At 35.6% G+C, this 23,160-nt stretch overlaps 1 long non-coding RNA gene across 1 annotated transcript; it reads right to left on the reverse strand.

Moving 5' to 3' along the window:
• Positions 1-385: 385 nt before the first annotated feature.
• Positions 386-21,421, reverse strand: LOC116583798. The gene is made up of 3 exons (XR_004282908.1): positions 21,192-21,421; positions 9,413-9,416; positions 386-397 (listed from the first exon to the last, which is right to left on the reverse strand). It is a non-coding gene; the product is annotated as an uncharacterized LOC116583798 (long non-coding RNA).
• Positions 21,422-23,160: the final 1,739 nt, after the last annotated feature.

Here is a 23,160-nt window from a genome sequence, read left to right on the forward strand (position 1 = left end):
GCCCGCCTTACTACCGTGAAGATTTTGGATTTACCAACCCTTCACAGTGCATGAGCCAATTCCTAAATCTCTCTCTCTCTCCATACAAGATGGAGTAATAATAATAAGAGATTTGCCCTCATGTCTAAAATGATCAAATAACGGATGGAAGAACTGTGACAATTTTTTAAAAACACTGACATCACAAAACAAAATGTAATAATTACTAGAAATAAGAAAAAGTTGAACCTTTGAATGTCCAAATATAGTGCCTTGTGACAATTTATGAGACATAATTTGGAAAGGGAAAGCTGAGGGGATGCCCATTGGACTCCCTTGATGATTTGTCTTTCAGGGGTGAAAGAGGCTGGGTTTGAGAAATAATTAACTAGTGAGGAGTGAGTAACCCAGAGAGAACCTCATAGATTTGCTGCCAATATTGTATATTCATATGAGAACTTACAAGTGCATGCATATCAGAAAATATCATGCAAGGAGATATGCACCCTAAACAGATGAGGTGGAATAGTATTCTGTCTTCTCACATGAAGTACAGTGCTTATTCTCACCCAACAAAATAGAAAACATCATGATCTACAGGACTTTAGATAGACCAAGTCAAGAAATTATTGCTTAAGTAGTGAGAATTAATTAGCCCTAGACTGAGCATTGCCAATGTCATCAATAAAATATGTATATAATATTTATATATACAAAATTTTTTTTCAAATTAAAAAATATATTTATTTATTTTGAGAAAGAGAGAGCATGCAGAGGAGAGGGGTGCAGAGGGAGAGGAAAATAGAGAGAAGCAGACCTCCCACTGAGCCCAGAGCCCAACACAGGGCTCAATTTCACAACCCTGAGATCAAGACCTGAACTGAAATCAAGAGTAAGGCACACAACTGACTGAACCACCCATGTGCCCCTACATATAAAATTTATGTGTATATAAAGGATCAAATTGTTCTCTGGTAACTTCACTGGTTCATGAAAAAACCTTAAGAATTTTTTATTGGAATACAAAAGTATACCTAACACCATGCAAACAAAATCTATAATGTCTGGCATCAAATTCAAATTACCAGTCACTCGAAGCAAGAAAATAAAATCAGCCATGAGTATATAAGTAAATTAAACTAACTTAAAAATGACTCATGATATAGAGCACCTGGGTGGCTCAGTCATTAAGAGTCTGCCTTTGGCTCAGGTCATGATCTCAGGGTCCTGGGATTGAGTCCTACATTGGGCTCCCTGTTCAGTGGGAGGCCTGCTTCTCCCTCTCCCGCTTTCCCTACTTTGTTCCCTTTCTTATTGTCTCTATCTCTGTCAAATAAATAAATAAAATATTTTTTAAAAAGACAATATAATTAGGAGATATTTACATCCAAACAGCTGGAAACCTAAAGAGGCTTCTTACACCTGATGAAGGATATCTGAAGAAGTATATAGCTAATATCCTATGTAATGGTTAATGACTGAGACTTCTTCTCCTAGATTAGGAAAAAGACATGTATACCTTCTATCACCACTTCTATTAAATATGATCCTGAAAGAGGTAGGCAGCACAATAATTATGGCAAGAAGAAAAAAAAAGATATTTAAATTATAAAGGAAGAACTAGACAGCCTTAATTACAGACAGCATGGTTGTCTAGGTGAAATATACAATAACATCTATTAAAATATTAGAACTGATAAGTGAATTTCACAAGGCTACAGGATACAAGATTGATATATAAAAGCCAAATGTATTTGCCTATATTAAAAAAATGATAAAAAAATTAAATGCATCATAAATATAAACACTTAGAGTTATTTATTATTTTTAAGATTTTTATTTATTTATTTGAGAGAGAGTGAGAGTGAGAGAGATCACAGAGGGAGAGGGAGAAGCAGACCCACTGCTGAGCATGTAGGACTTGATCCCAGAACCCTGAGATCATGACCTGAGCCAAAGGCAGACACTTAACGGACTGAGCCACCCAGGTTCCCCTACACACTTAGATTTAAATGTGATAAAATATAGGCAAGAGTTATTGGAAAACTACAAAACTTTGTTGGAGAACTTAAAAAAGACCTAAATGCAGTGCCATGTTTATAGTTCAGAAGACTCAATATTATTAAGAAGTTTTTTGTTTGTTTGTTTGTTTGTTTTTTCTCTCCAAGTTGTCCTATAGATTCAATACATCCCAATCAAAATCTTGGCATTTTTTGTATATATTAACAAACTGAATCTGAAATTCATATGGAATTGCAAAGGGCATTGAATAATAAAAAATTGAACATAAAGAAAGTAGAAAGGGCAACATTACGTAATTCACAAAGCTACAGAATACAATAGAGTTTGATACTAGCAACAAGGCAAAGAAACACATTAATACCTCAGAATAGAGAGTTAGAAACTATACCTACACATTTTGAAACACTGTTTATGATATTTATGATAAAATTGCAAAGGCCATCCAGTGAAAAAAATACAATTTTTCTAAAAATGGTATTGGATAACTGTTATTCAAAACAAGAACTCTAATTCACACATCATATCATATTAAAAAAATGACTTAAATTGGGTTATATGTCTAATATTAAAAATCTAAAACTATAAACCTATAGAATATATAATAGGGGAAAATTTTTATGACCTTAAGTTAGATGGAGATTTCTTAGATATGATGTCAAAAGCAGAATCCATAAAAGAACAAATTGATAAATTGGACTTCATAAAGATTAAAGCCATCAGATCTTCAAAAGACATTGATAAAAGAATAAAAAGACAAGCCACAGCCTCGATTATCTTCAAAATAACTTGTATTCATAATATATAGAGACCTCTCAAAACTCAATGATAAAAAATACAAACAGGGGCGCCTGGGTGGCTCAGTGGGTTAAAGCTTCTGCCCTCGGCTCAGGTCATGATCCCAGAGTCCTGGGATTGAGCCCTGTATCAGGCTCTCTGCTCAGCAGGGAGCCTGCTCCCCTCTCTGTCTCCCTGCCTCTCTGCCTACTTGTGATCTCTGTCTGTCAAATAAATAAATAAAATCTTTAAAAAAAAATACAAACATACCTATCAAAAAGGAGTAGGAAATTTGAACCAACACTGTGGAATAGATTATATAAATATGGAAAAGATGCTCACTATCCTTAGCCATTAGAATGCAATTGAAAACACAGTGAGCTGCTTACTGCACACCCATTAGAATTGCTAAAATTTAAAAGACTGACCATATCAAGAGCAGATGGGGATGTATAGAAACTGCAACTCTCATTCACTAAGTACCGGGAAGTAAAATGAAACAATCCCTTTGAAAAAAAATGGACAATTTCTTAGATATTAAATGCATACCTTATATGTGATCTAATCATTCTACTCATAGGTATCCAGAATTGAAAGCATATGTCCATACAAAAACTCATGCTCAAATTAAGATGTTTATAGAAACTCTATCTGTATAACTTAAAACTGGATATAACTTACATATCTATCAACAAAAAGAATGGATTCACAAACTCCTATGATAATGCCTAGCAATAACTGATGTTCTTAACAATGATGATAGTCAAAAATAAGTAGGTTAAGGAAAAACAAAAAGCAGACATAAAAATGCATGACATATGTTTCCTTTTATATAGAAGTCTACAAAAACGAAGTAATCTACAGTAAGAGAAAACAGATCAGTGATAACCTGGGAAGGGAGTTATGAGGAAGCCCTAGTGTCAGGGATAACAAAGGTGCATAAAGGAAGTTATTTTTGGGTGATGGATATGTTCATTATCTTGAGTGTGTTCATTGCATCATATGTGTGTCTATATATCAAAACTTTAATATCTGTATAACTTAATTATATGAAGGTTCAATTATACATAATAAAGCTGTCAAGACACAAAACATAGCAAAGCAGCCAATAATATATCAAGTTATTGATAGTTCTACAGAAGTATTTAGGTTTTTTGTTTTGTTTTGTTTTTATTTTACAATTGTCAATAAAGGGTAGAATTGTGGGGTACCTGGGTGGCTTCTGGGATAGAACACCATGTCAGGTTTCCTGCACGGGAGACTTCTTCCCCTCCTTCTCCCTGCATGTGCTCTCTCCCCAAAAAATAAATAAAATCTAAAAAACAAAACAAAATAAAACAACAACAACAAAAAAACCTCTAGGAATCCTGCAGGGAAGAAACCTTAAAAAAAAAAAAAAAAAGTAGAATTGTATGTGTTCATTCTTATTTTTATGTATGTGTTTGAGGGGTACTCATAGCCAAGTACTCATCATGGTAGTTACTTAGTATTTTTCAGGAAAGGGATATAGGTATGTGGATTTGTTGATTTGTAATAAATAAAGCTGAATAATATTTTGAGATCCAAGGCAAAGTTTTAGGAATTGTTATGTTATACATCACATAAATTGAAAGGATGTAACTGATTTTCTCATTAAGAAAATGGTTGATATATAAGTAGATAACCATTAGGCAAATATTTACCTATCATCAATTGTCCTGCATTGTTCTAGACATAGGTATTGTTCTAGACATTGAGGATAGAAACAGAGAGAGCTCCAGAGGTCATCAAGCTTTCATTCCATTTGGGGAACACAGATAATAGCAGGTATATGTTTAAATATGAGTGTGAACAAGAAAGTGTTTGTGTATCGAGATGATGGTAAGAACACTTTGAGGGAAAATACACAGGATAGGATTATTGAATGGGTCAAGAATGGTTTCTTTGACAAGATGGCCTTTGAAGAGACCCAGTCAGCTCTCTAGAAAAAGAATTCAAGAGGGGGATAGATAGAGCAGAAGCTTTGAATTAAGAAGATGATCTGCCATGTTTACAAATACCTTCAAATATCTTATAATCTTGAGCTTTACTTATCTCATCAAAACTGTCCCTTCTCAAAAAACAAAACAAAACAAAACAAAAACAAAAACAAACTACCTCTCCTTGTACAGTTTTCTTCAATGGGTATTTTACCCTTAAAGGTACTCTCTGTAAATAAAAAGTCATGATAATATGGATAATTTGGAAAGAACTGCAATGTTTCTCAGTTTTTTTCCTATCAGAGTTCAAGCTTTCAGAGTATCTAGAACACAGTATGGTGCTGATATTCTACCCAAATGGATGAACAAAGGGATGATATTCTTCCTTGCCACATGTGTCTTCAGAATTCTTGACACTATGTCATGGAGTCAAAAATCTACTATTGTGTAAAACACCACAGAAGCAACTGGACTTTGGGGATTAAGAGAAAATGCAATGATCCTCCTTATCCAAGGAGAATACATTCCAAGACCCCAGTGAATGCCCTGAAACCATGGATTGTAGAGAACTGTATATACTATGAGAAGCAGAGAACATATACTTGTTCTTTCCTGTATATACACACCTATGGTTAAGTTTAATTTATTACATTAAAAGATTAACAACTATTAATAAAATGAAACAATTTCTATGATATGCTACAATAAAAGTTATGTGAATATGGTTTCTCTCACTCTTTTTCTCAAAATAGCCTACACTGTACTTACCCTTCTTGTTTTGACGAGAGATGATAGAATGCATCTGTGATGAGATGAAGTGAGGGGAAGGACGGTGATGTAGGCACTCTGACATAACAGTAGGCTACTATCGACCCTCCGATGGAATTTCAGGAGGAGAATCATCTGCACCCAGACAGCAACTCACCACAAATAAGCAAAATCATGGAAAGTAAAACCATGGATAAGGAGAACTACTATATATCCTTTTATTTTTATCATTCTCATAAAATGTTGAAGTGTTCCCGTATTTATTCTAATATCTTATATGCACAGTAAAGGAATAGTAATCACTAGACATTCCCAAACATTTGCGTTGGGGATTGCAGTAGGGGCCTGGGTGTTGAAGCATTTGTATTCTGCAGAATGCCCTCCCTCCTTGTGTATTCTCACCATCACTATTCCTACAAATTGTTTCCCTGTGAAACTGGTCATCTTCAACTTAATCAGCATTATTGCTCGTCACTTTGAAGCCTAACCATAACTCTCCCCTCATTCCTCATACTGGAGTTTAGGAGCATTAGGAGGAGTGAGGTTCATGCTAAACATTTATGCATAAAAGAAGATAAGGTACTTTAAAATTACCTCAAATCACAGCTGCACACTGATTCCACAGTCAACTACAAAGTCTGTTTGGATTTCATTTAGACTTCAAATGTCTCTTGTCCTCAGAATAAAATGTATTTTTTTTTCTTCTTGTCTTATGGTCCTGGGTATCAGAAAATGCAGCAATTTCTTAAAAGAAGCTTTATAGTATATATATGCTATATAAGTGGTATCTAAATAGAAGTAATTTCTCTATTATGAGCATTTGTGAAAAGAATTAAAGCCAAGGCTATTTTGCAACATTCTTGCAACTGCAAACAAGGGGAAAAGTGAATAATGGTTTATGTTGTTATTCTGAACTTCCTTCTCAATACTGGCTTCATTAAAATAAACAGTACAACTGGCCTGCTTGATCCTCACACAAATGATAAATAGCTAAGCTTCTGCCAAAGCCCTTACATATAGATTTTCTACATTCTGTGCCTTTGGCTAAAGGGAAATAATAGTTAAGCAAATCCAACTGGCAGCAACAGGCAAGTAGTCTACTATTTGAGGACAGTTCTAAGTAGCCGTTACACAAGTATGAACATACTAAACTTCTGGAAGATCCTTGTGTATCCTTCTTTTCATTTCAAGAGTTAATTGGCAACAACATTCAAATGCATTGGTATAAATAATGGTAGTCTTCTGACAACCACTGAAGCAAGCTATTAAAACTGCAAGGGGGCCTATAGTTACATATACAGGAGTAGAACATGTGCATTTGTTGATTAAATTAAACCATTTCCACCTCTAAATGTGACTAAAAGCAATGCCAGTTTGATTGATGAACACTTTACCATAAATCAAAGCATGGAATCAGAAAGAGCACTAAAAGAATAAAATACCAGATGACTGATGCTTGAATACCAACGCGTAGATGGCAAATAATCACAGGATACATATGTTGGTACATTTCAAGTAATACATTGCAATAATAGACCACATTAGCTTTGCAACAAACAGAAAATGACCATGTGTTTGCAACTTGGACAGTTAGATTTATATTGGTGACAAAAGCAGTGCTCACATTTTTTTGTCAGGTAAGGATAGAAACAACAGTGTTCTGCTTCAACAAAATTATATTTCTGAAGTCAGTGGAGATTATAACTCGTTGAGAAACCATCTATCCCATCACTGTTAGTAGCAAACAAAATTTCTGTTTCAGCTCAAACCCCTCCTATAGGGACATGAGGAACACCACTTTTTATGTAGCTGGCCAATCTATCTAAATAATATAATATGAAAACTAAAATATAACTGTTTTAGATTTATTATTAATTTTCTATTTATTTTTATTTCATTAGGATAAATACTTAAAATTTTGGTTTATGCATTTGTAAAAAATTCAAGACAAAATAATTATTTCACACTTTTAGTATTTGTTATTTTTTAATTATTTTGATGGCCCAACGGTGGTCAAAACAATGTTTTATTCCCCAATAGCATACTCTATATTTATTAATTAATAATGAAAACAACCCTTTGATTACTTTATTAGATAAATTATTTAATTAGTAAAATTTATATAAATATTATATCAATGATTTGTTCTAACCACTAATAATTTATAAATATAACTACAAATATATCTTTTCATGTTTCCAAATACTTAACTTACATAGCATAAATACCAAATACTAAATCATTAAAATGTTTATTTGATTATTTTTTTCGTGCAGATACCCTTGATATGTCCTCCATTTAGGCGAGGATCAGATTAGAAATAATCTGTATGATAAGAAGAAAAAGCACAAAGTGAAAATATAGATGATTGGGATTAAAATTAGACTTGTTAGCATTTCTACTTAAACAATAGCAAGAAGTATATCCATTTTTTGGAAGGTATAGAGTAGGCTTTGCTAAAAGTTGTCAGGAATTAGTTGTTTCTTTAAGGCATATCTTAAATATGGTTTAAGAGAAATCCCAATAACTCTTAAAGCCCTGACTTTTAAATTTTTAGAAGAGATATTGCTGCCAAGTTAAGGGTTCTATAATTTTGCTTTATTAATGAATATATATTGAATCCAATTCAATACTACCTAATTCCTATTTAAACATGCTTGTGATATTTGCCCATTAAAAAGAAAAATTGGTTTTATCAGTGCATAGTTTTTCACATATTTCAGAGAACTGACTCATAATAATTAGCCTTAATTATTTATGTAAATAAATATATTAATTAGTGAAAATATACTGTATATACTGCTTAGAAGTAATGTAATCTAATTAATGTAAGATATTCCTAAAGCCAAGGCCTGTGAACAATATCAGCTAACTAGGTATTTTATAGATATATTTAGATTATTATTTTTATTTATATTTTTTTAGATTTTTAAAGACTATAATTTTTTTTAAGTCTATGTTAGTGTTGTGTTGGAAGTTCCCTACATTTTTCCTATCCAAAATCTTAAGCAACTGTAAAACTTGTATTTCAAATATAATCTTCCAGGAATAATTAGATAAAGAACAATGAAAAGCAATCTTTAAAAAAAATGAAAAGAAAAAGCAATCGTGTAAATCGTGTAAATCACTGTTATAAACACAAGATAAACGTATATAATTAAAAATTTTATCCATGATATTTTCACCTGCTCTTGTAATCATGATGTGATCATCATTTATTTTCTACTTCAGGACATTTGCCTTCCTTTCTTGTCTTATTCCATTCCTTCTTTTTAAGCACTTTGATTCCTATAAAGCAAACATACAGAAAACTTCTCTACTTCTTGTGTGCATCCTCTTTAACTTTCTCTTTTTTTTTTTCTCCCTATATTCATTTTTCATTTCACAGGGGAGCCTGTGACCAAATTATTACCCTTTATTGGAAAGACAGCTTGGTTCTATTAATATGTTTGTCCTTCACTAACTGGAATGATATATGTCAATAAAGCAGAAGAGAAATTCAACAAGGCAGAAGGGCTTTTCTTTTTTGTTTTGGTGTGTTCCTCTTCACAAGCTTCTGTAGTGGTGTGGCTTCTCCAGCACCTGGCCCTGGCTGTGTGGGCAGCTTTTCTGGAGCTGGGCTTCTGAAACAGGCAGGGACTTAGTTCCAGGCTTCCTTCTACAGCACAGGCAGCTGCGGAGAGGCAACCTCATAGTTTTTCGGTTTTGCCAAGGCCAGGCTCCTGCACTCTGAATGTCCTGTGTGGGACATTCCAGGGACCAAACTTCTGCAGAGTATGCGACCCCTCTCGTGGCTGACTTCTGCAGTACCTGGAAGCTTGCAGCACCCATTGCTCTGGGTCATTTCTTTCCTTCTGGGACCCTGACAGATACAACAATCAAACTTTCTGAATGTGCAGTATATAACCTACATCCCTTATTTCTATTTCTTCAACTGCATTTGAGGAAGTTATTACCACCACTTAGCTTATGCTGATGTTTGGTTCCTTAATTCATTCATCTATTAATTTGTATTTTGTTCAATATCTGCAATACAACAGGCAGTATGCTGGTAGGTGTGTAAACCAATTATATCATAGTTCACATAAAGACCAAAAGTTTCAAATGTTTCAAGAATGAGTCACAGATATTTAAGGAGTATAAACTGGTTCAGAAAACTAACAGAAACATGTTTGATATATTTGTACTAACTAACATTTTACCTATTTGAAAATTCCTTCAAAAATATATATTCAAATGGACAGAAAGATAGGAAATATTATTATAAACTAAATAATAATAATAATAATAAAACTCTGTTATGTATCAAATTGTCATCACTTAATACTCCAGACTCCCTTTAGGGAACAAACTGTGCTACTCACAAAAAGGAGAAAAGCCACATGGAAACCATGGAAACACACTGAAGGCAGGTGATTACATTTAAATATCAACATTTGATAAAATCTTTAAAAAAAAAAAATCAACATTTGGACTCTGGACTTAGAACACTATTTACTGCTTCCAGAATTAACAAAAAACAAAAGATCATTCACATGAAGTCACGTGTATGATTAAAACATATGCTACATAAAATAAGTTTGCCTTGTGATTTATTTTTTCAATATTTAAACTTTAAATTCTCTAAAACTTGTCAAAGGAGCACCTCTGACGTGGGGAATTGGCAGGCATGTTATAGTTATTCTACCTCTAGGTAAGAAATATATAAAAAACAAAATACTGAACACAATGAAAATATTACCTGAGTTCTTCCTAGCTGTACAGGTGGTAGCAACCTTTTATCTCTTATTGTATCTTTTGGTCGTCTAGACATCTGTTTTTGAATAAAGTAATTCTTTCTCCATCAATCATTTCAGCCAACAAGTGTTTATTAAATGCTTAGCTTGTATCCTGCAATTTATCATATTGTCATAGATGGGTGATATAAATTCTGTATATTCTCATATCTTAAATGATTTATAGCCTAATAAAGAACTCTAAGTGTATATAGACAGCACTTCTCATAGAGAAATCTCCTAAAGAGATAAAAGGAAATAAAAGACATTTCAGGTGGAGCATATAGAGAAAAGAGTGCATGCAAATATTTGAGGTCATGAAAGGCAAGTGAAAAAAGAAAAAAAAAGCACTTTGCAGAGAAAGTAGTTTAGTGATCCTCAAGAGATGAGAGACAGCCCATGGAAAATTCATTTGGAAAAATTAGTGGAAGCAGATTTTGAAAGACTTTATATCATGTCATATTAAAATGGTGGAACATAATCCTGGGACTATAAACTCTAATTTTGTAATCATTAAGCCAATTTAGATAGCCCCATTATTATGCAGTAATCCATTACAGGTAAGTATTGCAATTAATAGAAAAAAGATTAATTTTATAATTGTTAAATCTTTTACTGAGAATACAAAGAGTCTGAGAATAATACAAACTGAAAATTACTTATTTGTTTAACCTTTAGTAAATACTCATTAGTCCTCAATAATCACATTACTGTAGATGCATATAATGTCTAAATATAATAAAAACTCAAAGAAATAAAAGGTAAATATATGAGCTACTTCTTGTTTAAAATAGCTTTTAAAAGTCAGATAAAGGAATAAAACAGGTCTTGTGTTATTCTGCAGATTATAAAGTAGTTCTTGAACACCACTTAATCCTCTCTCAATCAGTGCCTTAAATTTAGTAGAACAATTTGAGAAAGTTTATGCTGAGATGTAACCTACATCTAATCACCAGCTCGCCTTATCAAATGCCTTATAAATTACTTCAGTGCCTTTTTGAGACTCCAAGTCTGAGTGCAGAATTGCCAAATGCTAATTATTATTTTGTCCCTACCACACAGGCAAGCATATATTCTTCAAAAAAAAAAAAAACTTTCAGGAAAGCAGATACGATGCATTTCTAAAGCAGCTGAGGAAGGCTTAGACAGCATTTCTTTGTTGGTTGATATTGATTATAAAATGGACAGTACAATGTTGTGCTCTTCAAATCAGGCAAGTAAAATATAGCATATTTGATCATAAATAAATCATACAATTTTTTCAATGTTATCAAACATTGAGAGTGAACATTAATAAGAAAATAACTTTATATAGCTGTAGGAAATAAATATATTAGATAGTGAATTGTCTGGGCTCTATTGTAAGTGATATTCGAGGGTTAATTACAAAGAAAGAGAATAGCAAGATTGTTTTGTATAGTCCTTCCTGGAAGACTTAACATACAAAGCATGTCTGGAAGTATAGAAAAATAGATGGATGAGAACTGTGTGAGACCTGCCATAAATGAAGAAAAAAAAAAATATATATATATATATTTTCTGAGATAGTTAAATTCAACTGAAATAGAGACTGGCATTAAAAAAAAAAAAAAAAAAGACCGGAAGGATGCCTGCGTGATTCAATCTGTTAAGCAACTGCCTTTGGCTCAGGTCATGATCCCAGGTTTCCTCATACAGAGGCTAGTGTGGCTCTAGGGATTCTAGTTGGGATCCAGTGTTCAGTATGCTTTGTTTCTATGGTTCCACCCTCTCAACTAAAGCCCTTCCCCAGCACCATCTTGGCAGGGGAGGATGGTACAGGATCCACAACAGCAATAAGTGCTTCCAAAAGCAAATGACTCATTTCAAGTCCACAGCCCATTTGGAGAACTTGTCTAATAGCCATGCCCTCTAACAAAATACAAAGAAGAGATTGTCCTTTTTGTCACTGAGAGGGGTGGAGCACCAGATTTTATGGAATATAATTAATATTTGCCAAAAATATCAGATTGAATAGTCCTAAAGAGTCATTCCAACATTCACACTATTCACACTTTGCTCATTCATTTTCTTTCCATGAGCATTATTTATATAAAAATTATTTTTCCCTGGAGATTATCTGGAATATTGTATTTAGAGTTTCTGATCAGAATGAACCTCCTGTAACGAGAATTTCTGCCAAAGTAATGAAATGTAAGGTGTGGAGAGTCTTCAACATCTTATTAACCATTATTTTGGAAATATTAAAAATAGTTTACAAGCCTCTGATAGCACATTGCACAATTCTTAGCTCTGTACGTATTTCATCAGGAAATTATCCGTATATGTGAAGCATTACTTTTAGGGGTGTATGTGTGTGTGTGTGTGTGTGTGTGTGTTTGTGTGTATGTGTATGATCCTTTCACTTTCTTGCTTAGGTCAGTTTAATATTTTTCTAGTGGTCTTATGTGACTGTTCATAAAATTTAACAATTCCTTTGATACCCATCATAATCTGGCTCCTACACACTTTCCATTTTTGCCAGTTCGCCCCCACCTTCATTAGGCTCCAATCACATTCGCCTTCCCTTACTTTGAATGTCCCAGGCACTTTCCATCTTAAGATATCCATAGTATTTTCTCTTTTTAGTAATTCCTTTCTTCATAATTTTAATCAACTCCTATCTAATCTTTACATCTCTGATTCAATGATACTATATTACTTCATTCAAAACCTGGCTTTTTTTTGGTCTTGATTCTACTTACCTCACCTCAAAATACCTTGATTTTTCTACATGTTGCCATAACAATGGAGATTTTTCCACTATAGCATATTAATTATGTATTTACCTGTTTCATATCTACTTTTCATATCTACTTTTCTTCTATATTAAATCTCTATGGAAGTAGGGATATGATGACTACTATATCCATAGCATCTATCATGGTAACCATTCTATAAAAATACATAAATTAATAAATGAAATGAAATAAAATGAAATAAAATAAATGAATAAGTGAAATAAATAAATGAATGAATGAATAAATGAAATAAACAAATGAATAAATAAATGAAAATAGTTAAGTTACATAATAATTTCTTTAATATATTATATTGGCTTGGTGTTTGAATCTTCTAAACATTATACATTATACATCATATACATAGTACACATTACTATATATTATTATGCAACATAATACACATTATATAATGTTATATATGTGTGTAAATACACACACACACACACCTGTACAATATTCAGGGGAAGAGAGGGAGAAGGAGAAGGAGGCAGCAACAAGGGGACATTCTGAAGATAAAAAAGAAGCAGCAGCCATCGCCAGCGGATTTCATTATCTGTGTTCACTGAAAAGAACATTCAAATCAGAATAGACTCCATTTCATCAAGATTCAGGGAAGGAAGTAAGCTAACAATAGAATGTGCCCACTTACAATATGAGAGTATTCTGCCTGTTTCCTTTGATTGTGGCCACAGTCCAGCCTCCTTTTGGATATCTAGTGCTGGCTGGCCTCCCAGAATTGGCTCCTGGCCCAGGTCTATCTTGTTGTTCTGTGGAATGCTCTGGAGAGATTTTGTTTGGGAACGTGAGCACAATGGTAAGTATCACAGCTCTTCGATTCTCAGGTATGGTCAGCAGTATATGGCTTTATAAAACTGTACTTCCCCTAATCTTTAAGTGTGAGAAGGTGACTGACAGAATTTCAAGTGTGTAGGAAATGTGCAGCACATTTGAACACACTTGCAACTAGAGCAAGAAAAACCATAGAAAATAGTAAGAAGGTAAAGTAAATCATTAAGAAATAGACCTGGGCCAACTGAGTCAGACACCACATGTCATGATAGAGCAATTTATTATGTTGTGTATTAGTTTTCTATTGGTGCCATAAAAATTACCAGTAATTTAGTATTAAAACAAGACAAATTTATTATATCACAGTTCTGAACATCAGAATCTGGAAGGATCTCGCTTTTTATTTTCAGAAAGTCACAAGACCCAAATCGAAGTGTTGACAGATCTAAGGCCTTATCTAGAAGATCTGGAGCATAATGCACTTTGACTTATTTAGATAACTGGCTAAATTCAGATTCACACAATTGTAGATCCTGTTCACTTTCTGGTTCTAGGCTTAGCAGTCATTCTTAGCTATAGGGACTACCAGCATTCCCTGGTCCTTGACCTTCCTCATTTTCAAAGCCAGCAACAACAGATGAGGTCTCACTTACACTTCAAATCATTCCTGCCTCTTCTTCCACCACATCTCCTTGACTGTAGCTGGATAAATGTCTCACTTGTAAAAGTTCATGTAATTAGATTTGGCCAATCTGGTTAATTCAAAATAATCTCCCCATCTCAACATTTGTGACTGTAACCACATCCGTAAAGTCAATTTTGCCATGTAGCCAAATCATATGAATAGGATATGGCTATCTTTGAGAGACCATTATTTAGCCATTGTTAATCTACATTAGGCTAATAGGATTGAACAACCATATATTCATTCTCTTGAAATCTGGAATAAAAAAGAGAATCAGGAATGTGGACAGCATAAACTGTAATTGAGTAGGGCTGAAACTGAAACTATCTTTTTTTGTTAATCCACCTGACACCAAGATTAGATGCCCAGAGTCTTAGTGAAACTCTATTGTTTCAGACATCAAGAGATTCCTAAAAAATAAGATGCTTCTGAGAGACAAATGACTGATCAGAATCAAATCTGATTCTCCCTACCTTTCTTGGCTAACATTATTGTATATGGTATGATATGGTCAAAAGCTGACCTAGACAGAAGACATGTGAAATGTATATTCTGAAGCAACTTCCTCAATAATGTTCAGTTTATTAAGAATTAAGTACACTATGAGAGACTTGGTGGCTCAGTTGGTTAAGTGTCTGTCTTTGGTTCAGGTAATGATTTCAGGATCCTGGGATTGAGTTCCATGCCTGGCTTCCTCCTCAGCATGGAGTCTGCTTCTTCCTCTACCCTGGGTCCCTCTACCTGCTCATGCTCACTTTCTTTGTCTCTGTTTCTCTCTCTCAAATAAGAATAAGTAAAATAATAATAATAATAGTAACGAACTAAGTAAGCTAGAATGAACTTCTGGAGCCATGTAAAGATGCACTGGAAAAAGTAGTTACTGATTTTTTTTTAAACTTTTATTTCTGGAGTTCTCTTTTATCTCAACATAATGGCAATGGTGATATATCTACTTGATCTATTTAGGGACTTGAGAATTTAATGCTAATTTCTAAGCTTCAAGTCAAAAGCCACTCTAGAGTTCCCTAAGGGAAGCACTGACCTAATGGATCTCTTTTTAATGACAGATAATGTGATAAAGCCATGACTTGGCAAGTGCAGGGGTTGTCTTGCTTGGCTTTTTGTGGTACATCTGGTATCCCTCATTACAAAAGGAGAGAGTAAAGGAAGACTTCTTTGGCAGTGTGTGCAACGCCCAACTACCTGTAAATCTGCTTTGGCATATTGAGATACTGCTGTATTCTTTCCTTGTCTATTTTAGGCAGTTCATAAACACAGCTTGGCTTGTTTATTAGAGTTCAAAAACCTGGCAAAGTACATCACTACAGCTCTTTTTCATCCGCTGTGTTGACACAAAGATCAGTGACCCTTTTTGAATGATCGAGATTTTGACAGCTTAATTTCTGTGTCATGAGTTGCTAAGGTAACACTATTTTTGTGAATTCCACAGTTAATAAATCCTTAAGAAATGTCTTCCATTTTTAGTATTGAAAGTAATTTAATGTTAAAGTTAAAAGATTTATTTTTTGTTCACTTTTCATTCATTGAATAAACTCAACCGACTTGCTGGTTCTTTTCTTCTTTCATGGAATACTTAATTCAACCAGGACAGAAAAAAGAAATTTAAAACACGATGACATTACCTGGAGAAGAAATAAAACATCTCAAAGAAGAAATAAAGAAAGCACTTTTTTTGATGGCCAGATTATACTTTTGAAATGAGCAGACAAAAGTACACTTTCAGGGTCACCTTTAGATTTGCAGGTTTACATTTTTATATTCAAATTCTAGTACAACTTTCAAAATATATTTGCATTCCCAGAGGGAAATAGAGCATTTGTTTTTCAATGCTGTTTAACAAAATACCACCAACCTAGCTACTTGCTACTTAAAACAATACTCATTCATTATCTCACAGTCTCTATACATCAGAAATCCATGCATGGCTGAATTGAGCTCTCTGTTCTAGAAATGACGAGGCTGAAATCAAAGTGTCACCAGAGTGATTCTCCTTTCTGGAGCTCAGGATCTTTTTTCAAATTCAAAAAAAATTTGGTGGGGGGGGCAGAAACCCTTCTCTTACATTTGTTTACAATAAAAGAAGGCTAAGAACCTCATTCTCTGTTGCTGTCTGTTGAACAGGAACCACTTTTAGCTCCTAGAAGCCATCCACAGTTCTAAACCACTTGGCCTCCAACATAGACCATTTCATCTTCCAATGTCTCTGACTTCAGAAAAAGTCCAGTTTTTTTAAGGGCTCATTTGATTAAATCAAGCTCACCTTGATAATCTCTTTCAATTAAATCAAAGTTGGCTAATTAGCAAAAAAGATCACAGTAGTGATATCCCATCATATTTACAGATTCTGCCAGAACTCATGAGGAGGGGATTATAAAAGATTCATACAGTAAGGAGCAAAAATTATGGGTGTTATCCTATAATCCTGTTCACCAAAAGTAGAGTGTGTGCTTTCAATACAAACCATTGCCTGTGTATAGCATAAAATAAATAGTTCAAGTCCAGTTTAGTAATTTGTTGAAACCATTTTAAAAGATCAAACCCTAGATTTTTTTTGCATTTGCAGAAGTTTCTACTGTGGTTTCCCATCATGCATCCTTACAATTATAAAATAGGAAACATATTCTGGCACATCTGCCTGCCTGTTTGCTAATAATATAGACAGACAATTGAACTGTCAGAATTGCATATTAACATTTAAATAACGGTAATAATATCTTTACAACTATATACTATATATGCAAATAATTTTGGTATATTTTGAAAAATTACCTCATATAATTCTAGACTTTAGAAAAATGAAAATTTCCAATAAAATTTCAATTCCTGGGAAAATATTTCAATTACTAGAAAGTATGTGAAACCGAAATACGAAGTGAACACATAGCTTGAGAAATACACACTACGAACAGAAATAGGCCATTTTGAGAATTTTATAGAATTATATACCTTGCTAAAGAAAAAAAAAATAATTGGTTAGACATGTAAATCCAAGGAGATTTATGAGATGACAGTAAACATCATATGAGAAATTAATCAGCTGTTACACAGAGTGAACAGCATTATCCTGAGGATTCAGAATGGAATCATGTCATTGGATTTCAAATCAGGAAGTCAGTTACCCATCAACACAAAGTATTCAAATGGATTATGAACCTAGTCATACAAAATATTAAAATTAACAACAAAAAAATCTCTCTTGTAAAAGAAATAAAAGCAATATCTTTGATCAAAATATTATGGAAACTCTAATGTCATATAAATAAAACTAGTAATGTATAAGTAATTTTATATAGAAAGTACATATACATCTTTTAAAACTGTGTAAATGTACTTGGATAATGAAGAATCCATGCAATAATTAAACAGATTTATACTTTATTATGCTGCTAAAATACAGCATCTATATATTGAAAACTGAACTTTCTAATCTTCTAAAGATCTTACTCTTCCTGTGTTCTAATATATTCAAATATCATCACTACTTACTTAACCATAGTCAATAAATTATACCACAACTGTCAGAACGTATCATCAATGTCTTTTGATTCAGTTCAGAAAGATGTCTTGAGGGGCACCTGGGTGGCTCAGTGGATTAAAGCCTCTGCCTTCGGCTCAGGTCATGATCCCAGAGTCCTGGGATCGAGCCCTGCATCGGGCTCTCTGCTCAACAGGCAGCTTTCTTCCTCCTCTCTCTCTCTCTCTCTGCCTGCCTCACTGCTTACTTGTGATCTCTGTCTGTCAAATAAATAAATAAAATCTTAAAAAAAAAAACTAGCTTAAAAAAAAGAGAAATATGTCTTGAATCTATTTCTTTTTTTCTTTTCCTTATTTTTTATTTAAATTCAATTAGCCAACATATAGCACATCATTAATTTCAGATAGAGTTCAGTAATTTATCAGTTGCATATAACACCCAGTATTCAACACATCATGTGCCCTCCTTAATGCCCACCAGCCAGTTTTCCTATTTCCCACCCACCTCCCTTCCAGCAACCCACAGTTAGTTTCATATAGTTAAGAGTCTCTAATAGTTTGTCTCCTCTCTGATTTCTTTCCATTGGTTTTCCCTCCCTTCCCCTATGAACCTCTGCTCTGTTTCTTATACTCCACATATGAGTGAAACCATATGACAATAGTTCTTTCTCTGACTAACTTATTCTGCTTAGCATAATACCCTCCAGTTCCATCCATGTCGATGTAAACTGTCTTTTTTTTCTGCCTTCTGTGTTCACTGCAATTTTCCATTGGTACTTTAGATTATAGACATCACACAACCCTATGGAAAATTCTCATGATCTGATAATATGCAGGGAATAATCTCAGTCTTTTGGTATTGGTTGAGTCCTGATTTGTGACCCAGTATGTGGTCTATTCTGGAGAAGGTTCAATGTGCACTCGAGAAGAATGAGTATTCTGTTGTTTTAGGGTGGAATGTTCTGTATATATCTATGAGGTCCTTCTGGTCCAGTGTGTCATTCAATGCTCTTGTTTCTTTATTCATTTTTTGCTTGGATGATCTGTCTATTACTTAGAGAAGCATGTTAAGATCTCCTACTATTAATGTATTCATATCCATATGACTCTTTATCTTGATTAATAATTTTCTTATGTAATCAGCTGCTCCCATATTGGGGGCATAGATATTTATAATTGTTAGATCATCTTGGTGGATAGTCCCTTTAAGAATTATGTAGTGTCCTTCTGTATCTCTGACTACAGTCTTTAGTTTAAAATCTAATTTATCTCATATGAGAATCGCTACCCCGACCTTCTTTTGAGGCCCATTGGCATGAAAGATGCTTCTCCATCCCTTCACTTTCAGTCTGGGTGTATCCTTAGGTTCAAAATGGGTGTCTTGTAGACAACATATGGATGGGTCCTGTCATTTTATCCAATCTGCAACCCTGTGTCATTTTATGGGCACATTTAGGCCATTTACATTGAGAGTGATTATTGATAGATACGTTTTTATTGACATCATGTTACCCTTGAAGTCTTTCTTTCTGTAGATTGTCTCTATATTTCTGTTCAATGGCATTCTTAGGATTTTTCCTCTTTTATAGAACCCCCCCTTAATATTTCCTGCAATGTTGGCTTGGTGGTTGCATAGTCTTTTAAGCCTTGCTGGGCTTGGGAACTCTTTATCTCTCCATCCATTTTGAATGTCAGGCTTGCTGGATAAAGTATTCTTGGCTGCATGTTCTTCTCATTTAGTGCCCTGAATATATCTTGCCAGCCCTTTCTGGCTTGCCAGGTTTCTGTGGACAGGTCTGATGTTATTCTGATGAGCTTTCCTCTGTATGTAAGGAGCTTCTTTGTCCTAGCTGCCTTCAAGAGGGCCTGACTACAATTATAATTCTTCATTCTTGCTATTAGGTGTCTCGAGGACTTATGAGAATCTATAATCTTGGGGGGAGACCATTCTGCCTCTAGTACATGAATGTTGGTTCCATTTGTGAGATTGGGAAAATTTTCGTGGAGAACTTGTTCCACTATATATTCTAGACTTCTTTTTTTCTCCTCCCCTTCAGGGATTCCAGTAATTCTGACATTGGAACATTTCATGGCATCATTTCTTTTCCTGATTCTTTTTTCGTTGCTCCTAAGCTGTTTGTTCCAGGCTTCCTCCTGATCCTTTCTCTCTATCTGTTTGTCCTCCAGATCACTAATTCTATCTTCTGTCTTAGTAGCCCTAGTTTTTAGAGAATTTAGATTAGATTGGAACTCATTGAGAACATTGTGAACATCATCTCTGGTGGCTTTCATCTCTGCCCTAACATTGTGTACATAATCCCTGGTGGCTTTTAGTTCTGCCCCAGTAAATTCCGTTTGGTCATCCATGGCTTTCTCCAACCAAGCTATTTCCTGGATAATTGTTAGCCTGAAACCCCTTTCCGACACATTGTCTATGTCAATAGCCATTAGCTCTGTTGCAGAAGGCCCATCCTCTGAATTTTTCTTCTATTGGGCATTCCTCCTCCTAGTCATTTGGTGAGAGATGACTGAACGGATGTAGCTGGATGTATCAAGGTGCACCCTGGAATGATTCTGAGCAATCAGGAGTCCCCACCCAAATGAGAGGAAAAAAAAAAAAAAAAAAGAGAGAGAGATAGAAAAAAAGGGAAGGTAAAAGAGAAGGCTCAGCCCAAATGGGCCCCAGGGTAAGATCTATGAAGTATACAAACAAAAATAGACAAACAAAAAGACTGATAAAAGAAAAAAAAAATAAAAAAGAACCCCATCAAAAAGAACCCTAAGTATAAGATTTATATACTATCATAACAAACACAAATACACAGAAACACTGGCAGAAGAAAAAGATGGGAGAGTGGTTATAAATTCTCAGTGTAGGCAAGGAAGGTTATTTTGATTCTTCCTGGATGTATATTGATATCTTTGTTAAAGGACTCAACTTTCATAAGATAAAGGGGGATTAAAAATTTACCTATTTACCTATAGGGGTAGCATTGATTGGGGAAAGGGGATTACCTTGAAGTTTAACTCTATATGAATATTAAAAAATTAAAAATAAAAAAAGAATAAATTAAACTAAACTAAGCTAAAATTTAAAACAAAAAAAATTTAAAAATAGAAAAGCAAAAGAAAAACACAGGTATATGTATCAAAAAGTTCAGGTTACCGCATGGCGCCTGGAAACCCCCGGGCCGATGGCGCCACCCGCCCAGGGCGCACTGGGGACAGTCTGCCCCGATCCCCCACACACCCCGTTGCCGGGGGCGGGGGTGGGGTGGGGGAGCAGTCACGCCGTGGGAGGGGCGGCCCGCCCCCCCCCAACACCAGCGCGCCCCCGCGGGGGGAAACCCTTCGCGGGAGAGCCCCCGCGGGGGTGGGCGCCGGGAGGGGGGAGAGCGCGGCGATCTCAGGGTCCTGGGATCGAGTCCCGCATCGGGCTCTCTGCTCAGCAGGGAGTCTGCTTCCTCCTCTCTCTCTCTCTGCCTGCCTCTCTGCCTACTTGTGATCTTTCTCTGTCAAATAAATAAATAAAATCTTTAAAAAAAAAAAGTTCAGGTTAAAAGGTTATTATGGAATTTGATGTAATGGACATCTCACTGTGATGGTAAATAGGTTAAAAAATTATCTATATTGGGGCGCCTGGGTGGCTCAGTGGGTTAAGCCGCTGCCTTCGGCTCAGGTCATGATCCCAGGGTCCTGGGATCGAGTCCCGCATCGGGCTCTCTGCTCAGCGGGGAGCCTGCTTCCTCCTCTCTCTCTCTGCCTGCCTCTCTGCCTACTTGTGATCTCTCTCTGTCTGTCAAATAAATAAATAAAAATCTTTAAAAAAAAAATTATCTATATTAAAAAAAAAAGAACCAGTATAGTGGGAACGAATTAAAAATAAAAGTTGTATCCATGAAGTAGTGGTGGTTGTTCTCTTGTCGTCTTCTTTTTCTTCTTTTTTTTTTTTCTTTTTTTCTCTGGTTGGCTTTCTGGGGGAACGGCCTGCCACGTGGGTTTTCAGGCAATGTTCCCTGAGTTAAGTCCTCCTGTCCCCATCAAGGCGGTGGGCTCTGAGGAAACCGGTTTTTCAGGCTTTTGTTCCCTAGAGGTTTTTATGTTTGTTTGTTTATTTATTTTTTCTCTCACTTTGACAGCTTTTGATGTTTTTTTGGAGGTTTAGAGGAAAGCAAACTGCACCCCGACCTCCCTCTTAGAGAGAAGCCTCAGTCCGTTCCCCTCTGAGTGCTGCGAAGCACATAAGTTCCGCCTCAGCCGCTGGCAGAGTAAGTTCAGAATCGCGGTCCCTGGGGACACAGGAACTCCTGCTTCTACCCAAAACCACAACAGCAATGGTTGTCTAGGCAGCTCCGGACCACCAGAGACATTCCAAGCAACGATCACACACTGAGATTTTCCCGCTGGCCTGGGCTGGGAGTGCCTAGTCTTTCCGGGTCCAAGAGCACCCGGCTGGTGCCTGTGTACACCTCTCCCAGGGGAGGGTGTGGGGCACGCGCATCTCACGCTCGCGTGGAAAGTGCAAAAAGGCTGTGCTTCTGCCCGCTGGTGAGGCTCCCATCCCCTCATGAGAGCCGGACCCTACGCGCTCTCAGGGGCACTGGCAGCTCATGGACCAAGACCTGGTTTCTCCACCACTCTCTCTCTGGCTCAGCGACAGGGGTGGCTGTCCTGGGTCCAGGGACTTAAGCTCCTGTCCCTAACCACCCTGATTTCCACAGTTCCATCCCCCCCCCCCATGATCCTTTGCTCTTTTTGAGTGCTTTCAACCAGACTCCAAGTTAATGCTGGTCCCCAGATGCAGGGCACTCTCGTATTGAGGTATTACTTTCCAGTGGGTCGCCTCTGGTGGCTCCCTCCTCCTTTTGCTTATCTTCCGATATCAGTCTTATGTTCCCACTCTGCTTTTCCTGCGCACTGGCATCTTCTGTCCCTGTAGAGATCCAGACGTGTATAATTCTGATCTCAGGCTGTTTTCATGGGTGATCAGAGATCTTTGGTAGGAAATCAGCTCACTTTAAGGTACAGGTTGAAACAGTACCTCCTCCTACTTCCCCACCATTTTGTCTCCCCCTACATTACATTTTCTAAAAACACTGTCAAAGTACTACATTTGGTGAATAATAATAATAATAATAGTAGCAATAAAATTT

This window comes from Mustela erminea, chromosome 2 (genome assembly GCF_009829155.1).
Source record: "Mustela erminea isolate mMusErm1 chromosome 2, mMusErm1.Pri, whole genome shotgun sequence".
Classification (NCBI taxonomy): Eukaryota; Metazoa; Chordata; class Mammalia; order Carnivora; family Mustelidae; genus Mustela; species Mustela erminea.